General features: G+C 39.0%; 1 long non-coding RNA gene across 1 annotated transcript; it reads left to right on the top strand.

Annotated features, from left to right (window-relative positions):
- The first annotated feature begins 1,979 nt into the window (after positions 1-1,979).
- LOC111742532 lies at positions 1,980-16,448 on the top strand. Its single transcript, XR_002781364.1, has 2 exons — positions 1,980-2,230; positions 15,977-16,448. It is a non-coding gene; the product is annotated as an uncharacterized LOC111742532 (long non-coding RNA).
- Positions 16,449-16,939: the final 491 nt, after the last annotated feature.

The following is a 16,939-nucleotide window of genomic DNA, read 5'->3' as shown; positions in this document are numbered from 1 at the left end:
GTAATCACTGTCATTCCTTTTGATAAGAAGCTTTCCAAAGCAGAAAACAACTTTCACTCTTTATATACAAAGCTTTTTGAAATATAAAATTTTTGTTTACTTGAAGATATTTCTCTATATTTGGGTGATCTTATTTGGTTTCTACATGGTCTTCAAAGGCACGGTCTGATTTTTGTGACCTGAAGAAAGGGAGAGCACACAGAATGATCTAGGCAGAGTTAGAAACAGTTTCTAAGTGGAAATATGGATATTTTAGAACATAAAAATGTAGAATTTCAGTGGCGCTCTAAGAATGTTTTAGAGTTGACCTAAGTGTTAAAATTGATGAGTTAAATAATAGTTGCTTAACTTTGCCGTACAAAACATGGTCCTCAGACCTCCAGCGTCAGCATGTCAGAATCTCGAGGCCCACGCCAGACCTACTGAATCAGAATATACTTTTCCCCATGATCTTCAAGTTGTTTGAATGCACATAAATTTTGAGAAGTACTGGCTTCATCAACCTCCTGAATCAAAGAATGAAAATTCAGACAAATTGAATGGTGAATTCTGTGTAGGACTAAAAATGGTCAGTTAAAAAAAAATAATGAAAGCTACAATTTGGAGGGAAATCAAACTAGTTTGCCTAAATTCATTTGTAGAAGAAAATAGAAAAGTTTGATCTTACTTAAGAAGCATTCTCAGAAGCAAGTGCAATTTAACAAGTATCTTGGTCTGCCCAATGTCAGAACAGCCGTACGAAAAAGAAAAAATTTCTGACAAGTCATGTAGAGCTGCTTGGGTCCACTTCAAAAACATCCGGATGCTTTGATTTTAAAATAATACATTTCATCAAAATTATTGGTCTCCTAGTGATGCAGCCTAAACTAGGTCCACGGCTCCCTTATAGATGACATGACATTTGCATACCAATTACTCTATGTGCCAGGCATAGGGAGAAAAACGGGATTCTTCTCTTGTATCATAGGTTTCCTGATGTTTCGGACATTTGGCCCATGAGTAGACAGTGTGATTTAGGTGTTAAGCTATTGAATAACGGGATCATGTGCTTTCTGATAAAGCACTTCAACTGAAGCATACTCAGCGTTTTCACCAAGGCGCAATTTCTAGAAGAAGTAGTTGAAAGTGGCACCTATAGAAGAGAGACATTGACTTTATTTTTATTTTATTTTATTTTATTTTTACTGGAAAGAAGAATGAGTTCTGATCCCAGTTACATAATTGGAAGCACCTATTGCATCTGTGCCTGAGCAGATAAAGAGCAGTAGTTTCTGAATCAAATTAAGTCATTTTATCATTTTATCACTAAATTACTGGAGTCATCTGTTTATTCTTGTAACTCCAGATGGAACATTTTAGGATGAGTGGTGACTTCCTGATAAAGAATTATTTTTATTTTACTGATCTAATTTGTTTATTGTCCTGATAAAATCCTGGCTTATTTCCCATTTTAGATGCAGTTGTTAGAACTTCCATGAAACCAGATGAATCTTGATCCAAACTACATATGAACTGATGATATGTTTTTGCCAAAGAAAACGATCACTACAAATTAGCCCGATTTCACTGAGATCACATTTCTTCAACTTGGATTCAGCTTTTAATTTTGAAAAAAAAAAAAAAACAACTTAGAAATGATGAGCTCTACGGTCCAACTCATTTCACATGAAAGCAAAGTTATGAAAGAATTATAGAATTATGATTATAACAGTGATACTTTAATAATAAATATAAAGTATAAGATGCATTCATAGTTTTCTTTTCAAACAAAAAGATACTCTTGTAAAAATTACTTTCTTTTCTAGCAACTTTAAGAGTGTGATAGTGTCATGTAGATGCATTTTCAGAATCTGTATGGTTTCAGAATTTTCTCCCATTGTTTCTCTGAGATGCTTAGATTTCTTTACCTATTCTCTTAGAGTTAATGATTAAGGAGAATGTAGTTGAATAGCTTTCTGTACAGTCACTCAGATTCTCGTCAGACATGGTGTTAAGCTCTTGGGGAGAAAGCAGTCCTTTCCCTTTAAGAGTATACACTCTGTTTAATATTTCTCATTAGTCTGCACTCAGTTCTCATCTCTGGAGCTATCCTTAAACATAAGAGCATAAGAATCAGAGGAGTAGACTTTGCTTGTCCTTACCCAGCTCAGCTTTCTAAGTTGTGAGAGACCAGAATATGTGTTTCCGGAAGATACATGTGTTTGTTTCACTGCATGCCATCCCTATAAAGGTAAGGAAAATCTCACCATCCACTAATTGTCCTCTTATATTATGAACTAGTTAATTTTTTAGTTTACTTAAATCATTTCATTTTCCTTTTCATGTTTAGACTCTATAACACAAGTTCACATTGCACTATGAAGAGTTATAGCTTTAATATTAACTTTCGACTTTCCTCACTGAGCATTGAAGAATTTCCTCCTTGCACTAATGTCCCAGGATCTGATGAACTAGCTATTGTTCTTCTTCCCTATCGTTTTTTCCTTTTTGCAATTTTTTTACATGAAAAAAAAAATAGCCTTATTCAGTATTTACCTTCGCAACTGCGGTTCTAAATTTTTTTGTTTGTCTTCATCAACATGCCCTCCACAAATCTCATCATTTCACTTGTCTTCTCTGGACCTTTTACAAGTCAATTATATTTTATTACAAATAGATCTATTAAATTTTTGTTAGTGAGCAGATACAGAGGAAGACCTTGGCATGTAATAAGCCCATGGTTAATTTAGATCGATGATCATTATGTATAGTAATTTTAAATGTGGGTATTTTTAAATATTCTGTCATATTTTAAATTCTCTTTTAATTTAATTATGTTTCTCTGTTATTTTATACTTCTATTTCTATGATTATGTATATCAGACTTTATCACTTGGTAATAAGTTTTAAGTTGTATGGACACTGAAGGCGCTTTTCGCCAAAAGCTAAACAATTGTTTCTGATCATTCATTAATGTGTTTTTCTGAGTTTTCACATGAAAAATTTAAAAAATATTTTAACCAAAATGTTTTAATAGTTTATACTGCAGGAATTTTCACATCTTGCATAAAATGTGACTCTAGAGATCACTTTTCTTTAAAAAACCTTTTCTGATGCTTTTACTAGTGAGATTTTTGTGTATATGCAATTCATTCCAACCAGTGCTTGCTGATGCTGGGCCGTAGGCAGCTTACCATGAGATGCCTGATCTTAGAGCATTTACAATTTTAAGGTAGTCACAATTTTGTGCTGCTGAATGCAACATGTACCTGGGCACACATTCTCCTCTTTGAAATGTCATTCTATTGACAAAAGTCGACTTAACACAATAGCCAAAACATGGGGAAAAACCCAAATATCCATCACCAGATGAATGGATAAACAAATGTGATACACACACACGATGGAATATTATTCAGCCATAAAAAAGAGTGAAGTCCTGATACATCCTATAACATGCACGGATCTAGAAAACATTACACTGAGTGAAATAAGCCACACACAAAAGGGTAAATATTTTATAATTTCACTTATATGAAATATCTAGAGTGGTGAATTCATAGATATAGAAAGTAGATTAGAGGTTATCAGGGGCTTGTAAGAGAAGAGATTGGGGAATTTTTGCGTAATGGTTACAGAGTTTCTGTTCAGAGTGACGAAAGCCTTTTGGAAATAGTGATGATGGCCGTACAACGTTGCGAATGTAATTAATGCCACTGAGTTGTATATTTTAAAATAGTCAAAATGGCAAGTTATGTTATATATACTCTTACCATAGTTAAAGGAAATTAATAGTTTAATATAATAAACACCATGATTGTACACTTTAAATGGGTGACTAGTATGATATATGAATTATATCTCAATGAAGCTGGTTTTTTAAAATAGTAAATTAAAAATTGGGGTAATGGAAACATATTCCCCTTTAGTGCTCTTGTTATCTTTTCTTTACAAGAAAATATGGAAATAATAATTATAAAATAACAAGAAAGGTTTCTACTCTCACTTTGAAAACCATGGAGTCTGGGCTGATTCTGAGAAATGTGGAAATCAATACACATTTCTATAAGGCCCAATCATCATTTATGCACTTTCGAAAGACTTAAATATCGTGTCTCACTCTATATCTGGTCACATTTCCAGAAAGCCTTTAGGTGCTTGTAATGAATCATTTCGTGTCCCCCATCCCACCTCCACTCCCACCCCCACCTAGGAACTTTGTAAACTGCAAGAATTGCTTTGTGTCTGAAGGGCCCATGAGTCTCTGAGCCACATGCCCTTGCCAGCCTGCCAAATCCTCAGCTGCCAAAAGACTAGCCCGTGCTCCCTCGTATAATGAGTATACAAAAAAGGCCATGTGCTTGGAGGACTTGCCCAATTCTGTCGGCTTCATAGAGAAAATAAATCTCTGAAGAAGTCCAAGAGCGAGCTACCATCTGGTCAGACTCCTGGCTTTCTCAATATGGCTCCCACCGCCCATCGCCAAGTGTCAGGAGGGCTTCCTGTATTGGACGAAGGCAGGCTGCAGAGTTTGGGGCCAATACGCTAAAATCAGATGGGAGCCTAATGAGGTGGGACTTGGCAGACCGATTTCAACCTGCAGTCTCATCATTGTTTCTGGCACATTCACAGAAGGTCAACATTTCAGCAATAAAAATTGGAGCAATTTAATAGCTGGCTACGCAGTTGCTGACTATTTGCTCATTTTTTGAAGAATCCACAACACATCCAAGTGAAAACATACCCAACTGCTACGACGCTGCATCCCAGATGACTCGAAGGCAACACCGTTGGAAAAAACTGTGGAACTGTTTTTACAGTGCCGACACTTTGTAGCTATTTGGCCCGCTTTCCACACGCTTCCATCTTCAATTCTAAAAGCCAAGGCCAATTTTCTTTTGCACAGGGTAGGTGATGCAACCAAAGCCCACATCTTATAAGAATCCTTCTTTTACACTAAAAGAGAGCATGAAACTTGTGCCTTAATTGTCGTTACACTGGCCTTGGTGATCTGTTTTGTTTAAACATGAATCGTGTTTATTCATTGAATTTTTGTCTTCAACATCTGAAGTCGGTAGTAAGTAATATTAAAATATTAAACTATATTCATATTTCAGATTCGTCAGTAAGGTTAGAAATCGCTGATGGGGTGTGCAAATTGTGACCCAGAAAGGTCAGCATCATTTTTGATGACTCCATGAGAGAACTGAATATTCCTATTGTCTTTTAAATTTATTGGCAAAGCCAGTATGTTACTATTTTTCTTCTTCGTCTAAAGACTCTCTTCTATAAGTTCTCCAGGTTGGCAAAACATCTATAAACAGTTGTCCTCCAAATCAAATTCTTCAGCACAAACTGAGCCTCATGATCACATTGTATGCAAGATGTTTCTCCTAGCTGGGCTGGGCTGTGGTCTCTTCACACTCAACGTGTGCTACCTTCCTCAAGGCAAGCTCGCTCTCTCTCTCTCTCTCTCTCTCTCTCTCTCTCTCTCTCTCACACACACACACACACATGCACACACACCTCTACTATTCTTTACATTCCTTCAAACTGGGCATCTCTAAGGTACTCTCTTCCCTCCTTTACCTCTTTATCTAGTCAGACATCAGGTCCTATTGGCCTGGTCTCTATCCCTTCTTTCCTCTGAAGGGATTCAGAACATACCACCTCAAATGAGGCCGCTTTGGCATAAATAATATTGACTATTTAGAGCAGAAGGCGCCTGAGAAAGCAAAGACACAGGGCGGGCCCCATTCTACTTAAAGGCAGGGCATAAGATTTCCCATGAGAAAGGTGCGCTTCCTGCACCAGGAATGAAAGAACATTCTCCTCACTCGAATCAGGGTGTCAGTGCCCAAATGGACCTGCACAAACAAACATACTAAAACAACCTTTGTCTCCCATTGGTTTCCCATGTACTTCCTAGTCATCATCCCCCAATTTCCTGCCTCAGCCTTTGTCTTCCCGCTTCACGGATTTATTGTTTCTTTGTTTAGAAAGTATATAAGCTATCGATCCTACCTGCTTCTTATTCCGGTAAAAAAAAAAAAAAAAAAGAAAGAGAGTGAGAGAGAAGGAAAACAATCCGTTATTGCCTTTGGCATCGTATGGAATGAAATAAAAAGTACAGATGTGTCCGTAGAATCGGTTATGCATGAGCTTCTTCACCTTGGTTCACACTCTCTCCTGCTAGGGAAGACTCACTCTCCACTTGGTGGTTGTCCTCATTATTTTTTTTTTTTTATAAAATCTGGCTTGGCCATCCCAAGCCACAGTCCTCACTCCCCTTATAGACTTCACTAAAAATTCAGTTTTTAAAAAATGTATTATACATTTGATTATTCTTTATTTTATAATGCTTGCATTTATGTATTTATTTGTCCTGCATGTCCAACTAGACAACGAACTCCCTAGGACAGCTTTAGAGCCTGGCATTCTCAGTGCCACATGCAGTGTGCTGTATTTATTCACCTTTATCAAAATGTTCACTGCAGAGTGCTCGGCCTGAGGATGTGGCTAGTGACCAAGGCATTCTCAACTCTCCTGGACATTGTTTATTGAAGAAAAAGAAATAGGTCATTAAAGCTGCAGGATATGAATTAAGGGCAATTTAGAGTGTTGTGAATGCATACATTGCTGGAGGACCTAATCTAGGCAGGGAGTTTGGGAACGTTTTATAGAAAAATGATATTTGAGTTGAGACTCGAAGGGTGAGTGGTCAGGGCTTCATAACTGATAGTAACTCTCTGACCAACTTTACCGTAAAGAACAGACAAAAGTTCATCGAGGGATTTAGAGATTCGGCCGATTGTTACGGAACTTCAGTGTAGGCGAATGACAGTAAAATATGTGGCATTTTGTTTCATTTCCAACTTCTCTAAAAATCTTCCTTAAGAAGAAGGATCATTGTATGTTTGTTTTTTTGGTTTAGCTTTTTTAGAATAAATTATTCTTTACACTGAAATGAACAGTTTTAATTCAGGCTAGTAGACAAAGAGACAAGAATTGAAGTCACGGGTTGAAGAAATTAAAGCAAAAGGCTAAGGCAAGGACGAGGAGAGAGACGTCTGAGTCAACAGACACATGTAGGAAAATTCCGTGGCTCAGCCAGCAGTAGGGGTGGGTGGGACCAGCCTGGCTTGCGATGCAGATAACTAACCAATTGACACTTAAAAGACAGAACACGTGGTACTGAGAGTCGTCTGCTTTTTTTTTTTTCTCATAATTTAATCATTTCAGTTGCTTTAGTAGGATTTCCTTTCATATCAAAGTGTTTGCAAATGTTATGTGAATTAATCAATATTAAAGCTCCTTGAGAATTCACGGTCTCCAGTGCTTTTGCTTACTTATCACCTTCTTTTGTGTGCTGCAGGAGAGGGGTTTTTTTCTTCCCAGAGTATTCTAAATAACAATATGAAATATGTTCTCAAATAACATCAATGTGTTTAATAGCTGCAGCAGTCCCCCCTTATCCACAGAGGGTGCATTCCAAGACCCCCAGTGGACGCTTGAAACTGCAGATAGCATCAAACCCTATATATACTGTGTTTTTTCCTTATATAATACCAATGATAAAGTTTAATTTATAAATTAGGCAATTTAATGGATAAAAGGCTCATTCTTACCATAGAACTGAGTAAGCTCAGCATATGATTTTTTTCTTTCCTTATTAAATTAAGAACTTTCACCTTTTCACTTGAAGGAAGCACTTCACGGCCTTTCCTTGGCATGTCTGAATCACCAGCATCACTACCCTTCCACTGTGGGGCCATTATTAAGTAAAATAAGGATGACAAGCTCTGCAATACCATGACACTCGATCTGATAACCAAAGGTCAGGGAGCGCCTACAGCATGCAGATATTGGACAAAGGAATGACCCACTTCCCAGTTGGGACAGCATGAGATTTCATCACACTGCTCAGAATGGCATTCAATTTAAAACTTATGAATGATTTATTTCTGGATTTTTCATTTAATATTTGGGGACCACAGTTGACCACAGGTAACGGAAACCACGGATTGCAAAATCACGTGTAAGTGGGAGAATCACTGTACTAAAATTATACAGGGACTCATGAAGGTATAAATAAGAAGAAGAAAAGGTATCTACAGATTCTTTCCCTATAGCTGTGTGAGATGCCCATTGGAGGCAGTGTTGTTCTCTTGCTATTTACCCAAATCTCAAAGGAATGAGTACAGAGCCTATGGGCAGATCCTGATACAGAACAAAATGATGTGATCTCCCCAATAACCGGTTTGCCTCTCACAAAATTTCTGTAATTAATTAATTTGACTCAAGGGAGACACAAATTTATTGACTGCAGATGCAACACTGTGCACCCCCTTTGACAAGTACAGCTAGAATTAAATGTGGAAGATTGTGGGTACATGTGTACAGATAGATCTAGAAAGTGAGCTTTCCCAGAACTCCATAAAAAAAGCCCATCGGAGAATGTTGTCATTGTCTCTTATTTTCTGAGCCTGTAATAAGCTGGTGCTTTTCAAAAGGAATTCAAGAATGGGAGAACTCCATTTTCAAATGAGATAGTATATATAACTACCATATAAACACCGATACAGATAAAAATGCTCTGATTGAAGCTGGCCATTAAAGCTAACACTTGACTCTCTCCTTGTCCAGTGTCTGTGATGATGTCACTGTTCCTAGAGTTCTCCTCCCTGTAAACACAGACTTTCCTGGGAGGCTAAATCCAGATCAATATCATCCTGGAAGTCAGGGTACCTTGCAAGGCCTGGAGCTGCATACCATGATGGGTGATGGATAAACTAAAAATGTACTAAAAGAAACATTGTGGATCCCAGGGGGTCAAAACAGACAGACAACAGGACTGAGTTAAGTAGATGGTGACAGTGCAAGGTGGATCTTCGTGTAATTTCAGCTCAAATTGGCAAGCAAGGTTTTCGTATCGGGAGTAAACTCGAATTATAATTTATTGAAATTTACCAGAGTATTTGGATTTCCATGTTTTCTTGTTAAGCATCTAAAACAGCTTCATTTTGTATTTCAGTGTTTTATTCTTGTCATAATATTCCCAGACATGGGATATATATTCAGAGTTGAGTGAAAAGACATAAAAATGTATCAGAATTCGAAATTTGACATTGCAGCAATACTTAGCCAATGACTATTAAGAACTGAACATGGAAATAGAGAAGATAAAACTTTCATGTGTTAGGAATTTATTTTTAATGAAGAACATTTTCCGTTTACTTCAATGAAGTAGTGTAAATCAGTTGATCATAAATTATGAATGCTGATATTCGAAACATGCAAGTCTACACTCAGACCACGAGAATAGTTGCTATCCTTTCATTATGCAAAACAAAACATAATCACAGCAGAGTATTTCAACGTGGAAAAAAATCACTAACATTCATTTTCATCTCTATCATCCTAATCAGTTTGGATAGGCTTCCAAGTTGACAATATTTTACTCATTATTTTTTTCTCTCTGATATCCATGGCTCGGATGCTTATTACTTCCTCTGTGTGGAGTAGAATTTTAGGATGAAGAAGAGAATGTAGTTGTTTCACTTCGTTTTGGCATTTCTCATGGGCCCAGGTTCGGCTCTGGGTATGGTGTAACCACATATGTCATACCTCTGAAGCAGAGCTGCCCAGCCAAGTCCATTCTGATCATCAGAACCACAGATGACCTGCAGGCTTATAAGCATGGGAATAAAAGTGTGTTGCTCTAAGCCACTTGGTTTTGAAGAGGTTGGTTTCCAGCATTAATGTGGCAATAACTGATCAATACAGAACTTTAACCCATCCTACATCCTTTCTTCCTTCAAAGCAGATCTGCAGGAGAGAGTATTCAGTCAAAAAGTACTTGGGTTCAAACACATAGAAAAACAGGTTGCAGCTACATCATTAAAGAGTGTTTCTATCACCCTGGTGGTTACAATTAAAGCTAAAAAGGAATTCATCCCAGGCAACTCACAGGGCTTTATTGCTCATAATTCATAGGCTCAAGATTTTCACAGAAAATCCATAGATGAAGTAACTAATGAAATTTATTCTTAGGATAAGATGCCGATCTAACTCCTGTGGTGATCAGAGTTTGCACATTTTGTCCCTTTGTGAGGAGAGGTTAATTTCTTGTCCTGGCAGGATTATTAACATCCAGAGTGTGTTTTGCATGGGTCATTATTTTTCCTGTTCGGTTGGTAGAAAATACATAACTTTCACTGCCACACAAAAACATTTTGGTGATGAAATGAGAAATTGCAGACAGTGTGTTATGGATTAAAATGCGGGTCTGCGGGGAGAAGTCAGGAATTCTAGTTTGGTGCCCCATCTCCGCTGGTTTCTAGGTCTGTGGCCTTGAGGAGGTGCTCCATCTCTCTGCCATCTGTGCTCTTGCATATGGGATAGAAGTCATATCTTTTCTACTTACACCGCAGTAATGTAGATCAAAGCCAGATCTACATTACTATGTGAAACAGATATTAGGAGGCAATGTATTATAACATGGGAAAGCACTGGCTTTGAAGTCATGCAGATCTGGGTTCAGATGCCAGTTCTGCCATTTACTGTATGTGCGATCTTCGGCGAGTTACCTCACCACCCTGAGCCTCAGGTTCCCCTGAAAAAAATTGGGTCCTAGCACCTGCTCTAGACTTGTGGGTACTAAATGGGATATGGAATGTGAAGCATTTAGCACAATGCCTGGCATAGAGAGTAAGGGCTCAAAATATAGCAGATGGTTTGATTGCCACGCATTATTTTTTTCAGCATTTGTTGATGCAGTAGTACTGGGTACGTTGAAGCTTTACTGTCCCACTGTCCTTTGCTATAGGGAGATGGTCCAAAATTCTGCCAATCTGGCCTTTGGTTGCAGAGATGCTGAAGACCTGTTCTCTTCCCTCACTTCTTCTATTGATGATGAGTGCTCTCTTCCAGACTAGAGTTTTTACCAGCTGCCCTGCTCCCACATTTCCTCCACCAGTTCGAATCTCCAGGGCTCATGTTACATGATCACATCTGGATTAGACTGAATCCAGGAGGGCCAGTCTCATCTCTCCCCTGACGACGTCCCATAATTCATTACCCCCCAGTTTGGTATCTCTGCATCTGGCAATCAGAATGTGCCAGGACATAGCTACAGTTTATTCATATTAAGGAAAATAAATCACTAACTCTGGGCCCTAATGTCAACATACAAGGTAAAGAAGAAAAATCTTATTATCGATTGGTAGAAAAAATAAAAAAGCTCATACCCCACAAATGAAGATCAGGGAGCCATAGGTTTTCCTGTCATCGTATCAATAAATATTTCCAGGAGTACTAAAGAATTCAAAATTCCCTTAAAAGTTCTAACCACTTACTAAGCTAATGTGTTCACTTTATAAAGGAGCTGACATCTTGTTAGGTGTGAGGTAACATTTCAGTAGAACATTTAAAAATATTTAGTTTATCTCAGTTCAACACCATGTCACTCCTATTGTAGAAAATTTAGAAAAAAGAAGCGAATTTGGAAAAAGGATCAAAAATCACACATAGCCCTCCCACTTACAAATGATGACTATTCACATTTCGATGTATTTTTTTCCAGTCATTTTTGCTGTGGACAGTTTTTAATTAGACTATATCCAAGTGAAATGGTTCTGACAGAAGGCTGGGCGTCAGTAAAGATATGTCGATGTCTGGGCCTTTTCCAGAGTCACGCTGGAATTTTGCATTTTTGGCTTTGGGCTTTTCCAAACCCCCAAAATCTGGGCTAGCCCTCCAGGGCATCCAGAAAGGTTACTTAAATCGTGACGTTGACAAACAGTTGCTGTCTTAAAAACCTGTGTACAAACCTCAAACGTTTAACTAAAAAAATTACGAGACGACTTTCAGCAAATTGAAAGGAGCCACGTTATTCTCAGTTCTGCTAAAAGGAGAATAAAATGTTGCAATTGACAATAGCAGAGGCACCTTTCTCGGATTTGTTTTTCTGAGTGTCTTCCATTTGGGATTTACAAAATCTACACAAGCTCCAAAGAGGGTAAAAAAACCACAACACTGCAATTTCCTGTCTATTAAGCCCCAAATGGAAAAATAACGAATACAATGAAAAACTTAGTTGACAGACTCATATATATTAATCCCATTGCCATGGTTGAGAGATGGAAAATTATTATTGAATAAGACCCTTTCATCAAATCAAATATTTCTTAATGCTCCAAAGTACATATCTGGCATCATTTCTGCTTTACACATCTGCTTTCCTCTTTGAACTCATGTCAATCTAAAGGCTGCATGCAGCTGCACAGTTCTAAGATAATTAGTTCTTTCTATTATATATTATGATTGATAGGGCAGACCTCAAAAACATTCAGAACTTGGATTTGCATAAACTCTGGGCAATCAGAAGACTTTTCCAAAATTCAAATCAATCTTCTGGGAAAAAATTGTACTATTTCCTGATGCCTTCCTGGAATTCTATACATTTTACCTCTCTCTGAATATTTCTCTTTTATCCTATTTCTCCACATTTTTATACTTCGTCACTGGCAGGACTTTATGATCTTCCTTGGACTATTTCAGAGATGACCAGCCTGGAGGAGGTGACATCTGCCCTGATAGATATGCCAGCAAAGCAATACGAAGTTGGCTTTAATATTAAACATGGAAGATTTTGCCGGCATTTCCTTCAGAGCTTCAGAAATTCTTTAACAGCTATATAAAAGTGCTTTTACAGTTATCTCCCTACCAGAGATGAACCACCCCCAATCCCTGAGGACGCCGATGAAGCAGCGAATGTCACGCATTGTAAGTTTCTTCCGCGGCAGGGCAGTCCTCCCTAGAGACGGTTCCAGGGCATCGCAAAGAACGAGGATTCCAGGCGTTCTTGTTTTATGAGCAATGTGTTGTGTCTGCTGAAGGAGCGAGGAGGCCAGGAAGGAGGCGAGGTGAAGTTGTGACAGCCAGGGCGGGCGGAGCTGGACTGAGGGCGAACAGGTCACACTCACATGGAAGAATATTTTAAGCAAAACGCGTTGTTCACGCCCAATCCACGCGAGCCAGCTTGAACTTGTCCGAAAATACCACTCAGGTGGCCATCCCTGACAAAACGCGGTTTCGTGAACACAGTTTGAAAAGGAAATTTCTACTTGTCAACAACATTCTTACTTGATTGATACTTAGTGAAAAGATGGATCGTATTTTCCTGGAAGACTTGCCTTCCCTTTAAAAACCTGAGGATGAAATGTCAAAATGTCTGACTCTGTGTGCAAGTTGAGTTTGCAAGCATGCCGTTGGTTTTATGCTGCTTTTCTTCTTTCCTGCTTATGGTTCCTATTAGAACTACATTCTGCTCAGCCTATAAGTGTTATGGCTGTCGAGTTTATTGGATTTAAAATTTTTTTTCTTTAGAAATTTATGTTATTTACATTATTTCCTTATTTTTACAAAAACAAATTTCATAGTCTGTCTACAATCTTGCTGGTGATTTTAATCTGGTAGAAAAGCATGTTGTTTTTATTTGTTCTAGAATGTGTTCTTTTCCGTCGAGCTAGCAGGGTCTGATGGGAGAGAGCACACAAGTCATTAGATCACTCTGTTTCTCTTACCTTGTTCTTTTTCTTTGACTTTCATGACCCCACACTGCCCTGGTTTTTTTCCTACCTTTCTCAACATCCTTCCTCTGTCTACACTGCCGGCTGCTCCACGATCTGAATTGGACTTCTCAACCATCAATGTGAAGCTCTTTCTCGTCTTACACCGCAACTCTGTTTGGGAGGTAATAGTATTCATTTTCAGAGCTCCCAGATTTATCTCCCAAGCTCAGATCTCTCTTTTGGGGGTCCAGAGTCATAGTCAAATGCTTAATTGACACATTAACTTTTCTGTCTCAAATTCGATATGCTGAATCGCACTATCATCTTCACACCTGCTCCCCCTTCATGTTTCCTCATCCGTGGAAGATTAAAGATGCTGCCAGTTTATTTGACAGCACTTCCATCAAGAGGTGGTAGCTACGTGCCCTACCCTTGAATCTGGAAGAGGTTGATCGGAGTGATGATGTGAAGTTTCTAGCAGCTCCTATATTTTGTCTTGCAGTGTATCTGGAACAGAATTTGTTACCTGAAAGTAGGATGCTTCCATAACCAAATATCAAATCATGTAGCATCAGCTTTGGGACCAGGTAGTAGGTAGAAGCTGAAAGTGTTTCAAGGAGGCGGTTAGTGAGGAGTCAAAAAACAGTGATGAAAATGCTGGAGAAAAGAAGACCTGTCTCATGTAGTGGTGAAAAGTATAGCAAAAATGTCGCCTGCAGAATGTGGAAAATAGAACGTGTATCTATTTTGGACTTGTGGATCTGGATAAGGAGATTTCCAGACAGAATGTCAGAAGGCCCAACTAGTTTCTTTTATCCACATATGACAAAATATGAGAAGAGACAAATCAACTTAAAAAAAAATTCTGTTAAATTTCAACCTCAGTTTAGAGAAACTATAAAGGAGCCAGGACTTTCTGACTTCAAACATAAACTGTTTCTCATCCCCATTTTCATCCAGGAAAAAATTATCAATGTCAGAAATGGCTTTAGGGCGAAGACCGAATCCAGGGCTCCCGCTTGGTCTTAGGGCAAAGGTCTCAAGCGTGTGGTTTTAAGATTCTTTGTTGAGACCACAGAATGATTGAAAGGTGTGTCCAGTAGGATTTCTGAAAATCAGAAGGCCTATGTTTAAGATTCATAGATTTCTTTTTAAAGAAAGTGTATCAGCTAGGAATGAAAGGGACAAACGGTACCAATAATAAAAAGAGGTGTTTGGACCCCTGACCTTCCATGGGAAGGAAAGAGGCTGAGAAGAGAACTCAGCTGCATTGTGGGTTATTTTTTATGGAGGAGGAAGGAGGCCTCAGAGAGCAGAGCCAATAGCTCTGCAAGCTTATTCCCAGGGAGTAGGAATTATTACTCTGATCGAGGAAGTGGCCATGGGTGCTGGTGTGAATTTCACCCTTGCTAAGGACTGCGACAGTATGCGTTCTGCCGTTTTTGGATGGCGTTATTGCTCTCCTTTCTTGGTGTCCCCTTCTCTCCACAATCTTTGAACATCTGAGTTCCCCAGGGCTCTGTCTGTTCCTCTTCTTTCTCTATTCGTATTCTCTCATAGGGGGATCTTATCCCATGTCATGTCTTTAAGAGACATCCACAAGCCGATAATTCCGAAATTTTTATCTCGGGCCCAAACTCTTTCCTAAACTCCAGACTGATTTATCCTACTGCTGCATACTTGATGCTTCTACCTGGATATCTACTAGACATCCAAAACTTAACGTGTCCACCGTCAAACTCCTGAACTTCCCCTACTTCATCTTTCAAACCTGGTTTTTTAACCCTTCCCCAGCCCAGTGAATAGTAGCTTCATTATTCCAGCCGTTCAAGTCAGTAATCTTAGATTCTTCATGGCTTCTTTTCCTCTTTCATCCCATCTCCCACCTATCAGCTAATTCTTTTGGATCTATCTGTAAAATATATCTGGAATCTGACCAATTCTTAACACCAGCACTATCACCGTGGTATGAGCCACCAACATCTCTTGCCTGACTTAATGCTATAGCTTCTCAACTGGTCGGTCTACTGCCCTTCTTACCATAGTCTAGTGGTCTGCCATGATCGCCCTTGGCTTCCTGTCCGATTTCATTTGCTTCTACTCTCTTCTCCACTTCATTCTGGGCACATCGGCCTCTTTGCTGTTCCTTGAACAGGTTGAGCGTATTTCTGCCTCAGGGCCTTTGCACTTACTTTTCTGTTTTCCTGAAACGTTCTTTTTTCCAGATGGTTAATATGGATCCTTGCCTCGGCTTATTCGGGTTTCTGCTTAAATATCACTGCATCAATAAGACTGTGTGCCAAATCCCTTGTGATTTTAATGCCCCTAGTATTTTTGGCAGCTGGAATTAAATGATTTAGTTCTTCATTAGGCCTTTGTTCACATGTTAATCTCTCTTCTTGCTTCACTCCTTTTGTTCTCAGGAATGCAGTCACAAGTTGCTGATGTCCTGATTTGTCAAGCAGGAGGAGATAACTTCAGGGTCTCAAGGAGAGTTTCCGAGCTTGTTTTGCAGAAGAAAAGAATGTCTCCATAAGGTAGCAGCAACCAGCTGCTGGCGTCCAGGAGTCTGATGTGAAGAGGCGTTATCTACAGCTAAAGAAACAACAGGCTTCTCTCTCAGCTTCCTGGAACTCTCCTCCCCTCTATCTCCCCTTTAAAAATTAAAACTCTTCTGCTGAGTCTGGAACTTTGGAGGTGTGGTCTCTGGACCTTAGTCGGCTGTCTTCCCAGGCTGCCGGCTTCCTGAGTGAAGCAATCTTTCCTTTCTGCCCAATACTCGTCTCTCTAGTGTTGGCTCTGGAGCAGCGAGCAGCCATCCTTGGGTTTTTCCATAATAAGACCTCCACTCACCTTGCAGAATAAAAGAGCTCATTCCCACTCTCAGTTCTCAAACTCCCTCATCCTGTTTTATTTTACTCAATAACACTATTGTCTGCCGTAATATGTATTTGTCGTTTATCTCTTTGTTGTCTAAAGTGGAAACTCCATGAGAACGAGGACTTGGGTTTTATTCTGTATTGTATCCCCAGTTCCAAGGACAGTATCTGGAGTGTGGTAAAGGTCTCATAGATAGAAATAAATGAAGCAATAAATGAATGAAGATAGATTCAGGAATCATTTGGAGAGATGCGTTTGCTCAAGAGTTCTCAGGAGCCATCTGAGACAGCTGGTATCAGAAGATGAGAGTGTTTCTTTGCTTTAAGGGAGCATCCTAAAAAATTAAACAGAAAACAGAACATGTTATAGGAAATCGTACATGAAACAAACAAACAAAAAACAAATAAGTAATATTGACCCATCTTTCCTCTCCTTGGTTTGGTATCCAGGTGCCCTGGGCAATGACAAACTGCATTAGTGGTCAGTGTGCCCGCTACAATTTTTCG

This window comes from Pteropus vampyrus, unplaced genomic scaffold, assembly GCF_000151845.1.
Source record: "Pteropus vampyrus isolate Shadow unplaced genomic scaffold, Pvam_2.0 Scaffold96, whole genome shotgun sequence".
Lineage (NCBI taxonomy): Eukaryota > Metazoa > Chordata > Mammalia > Chiroptera > Pteropodidae > Pteropus > Pteropus vampyrus.
Note: the sequence above shows the minus strand (reverse complement) of the source record. Positions and strands in the feature narration are given on the sequence as shown.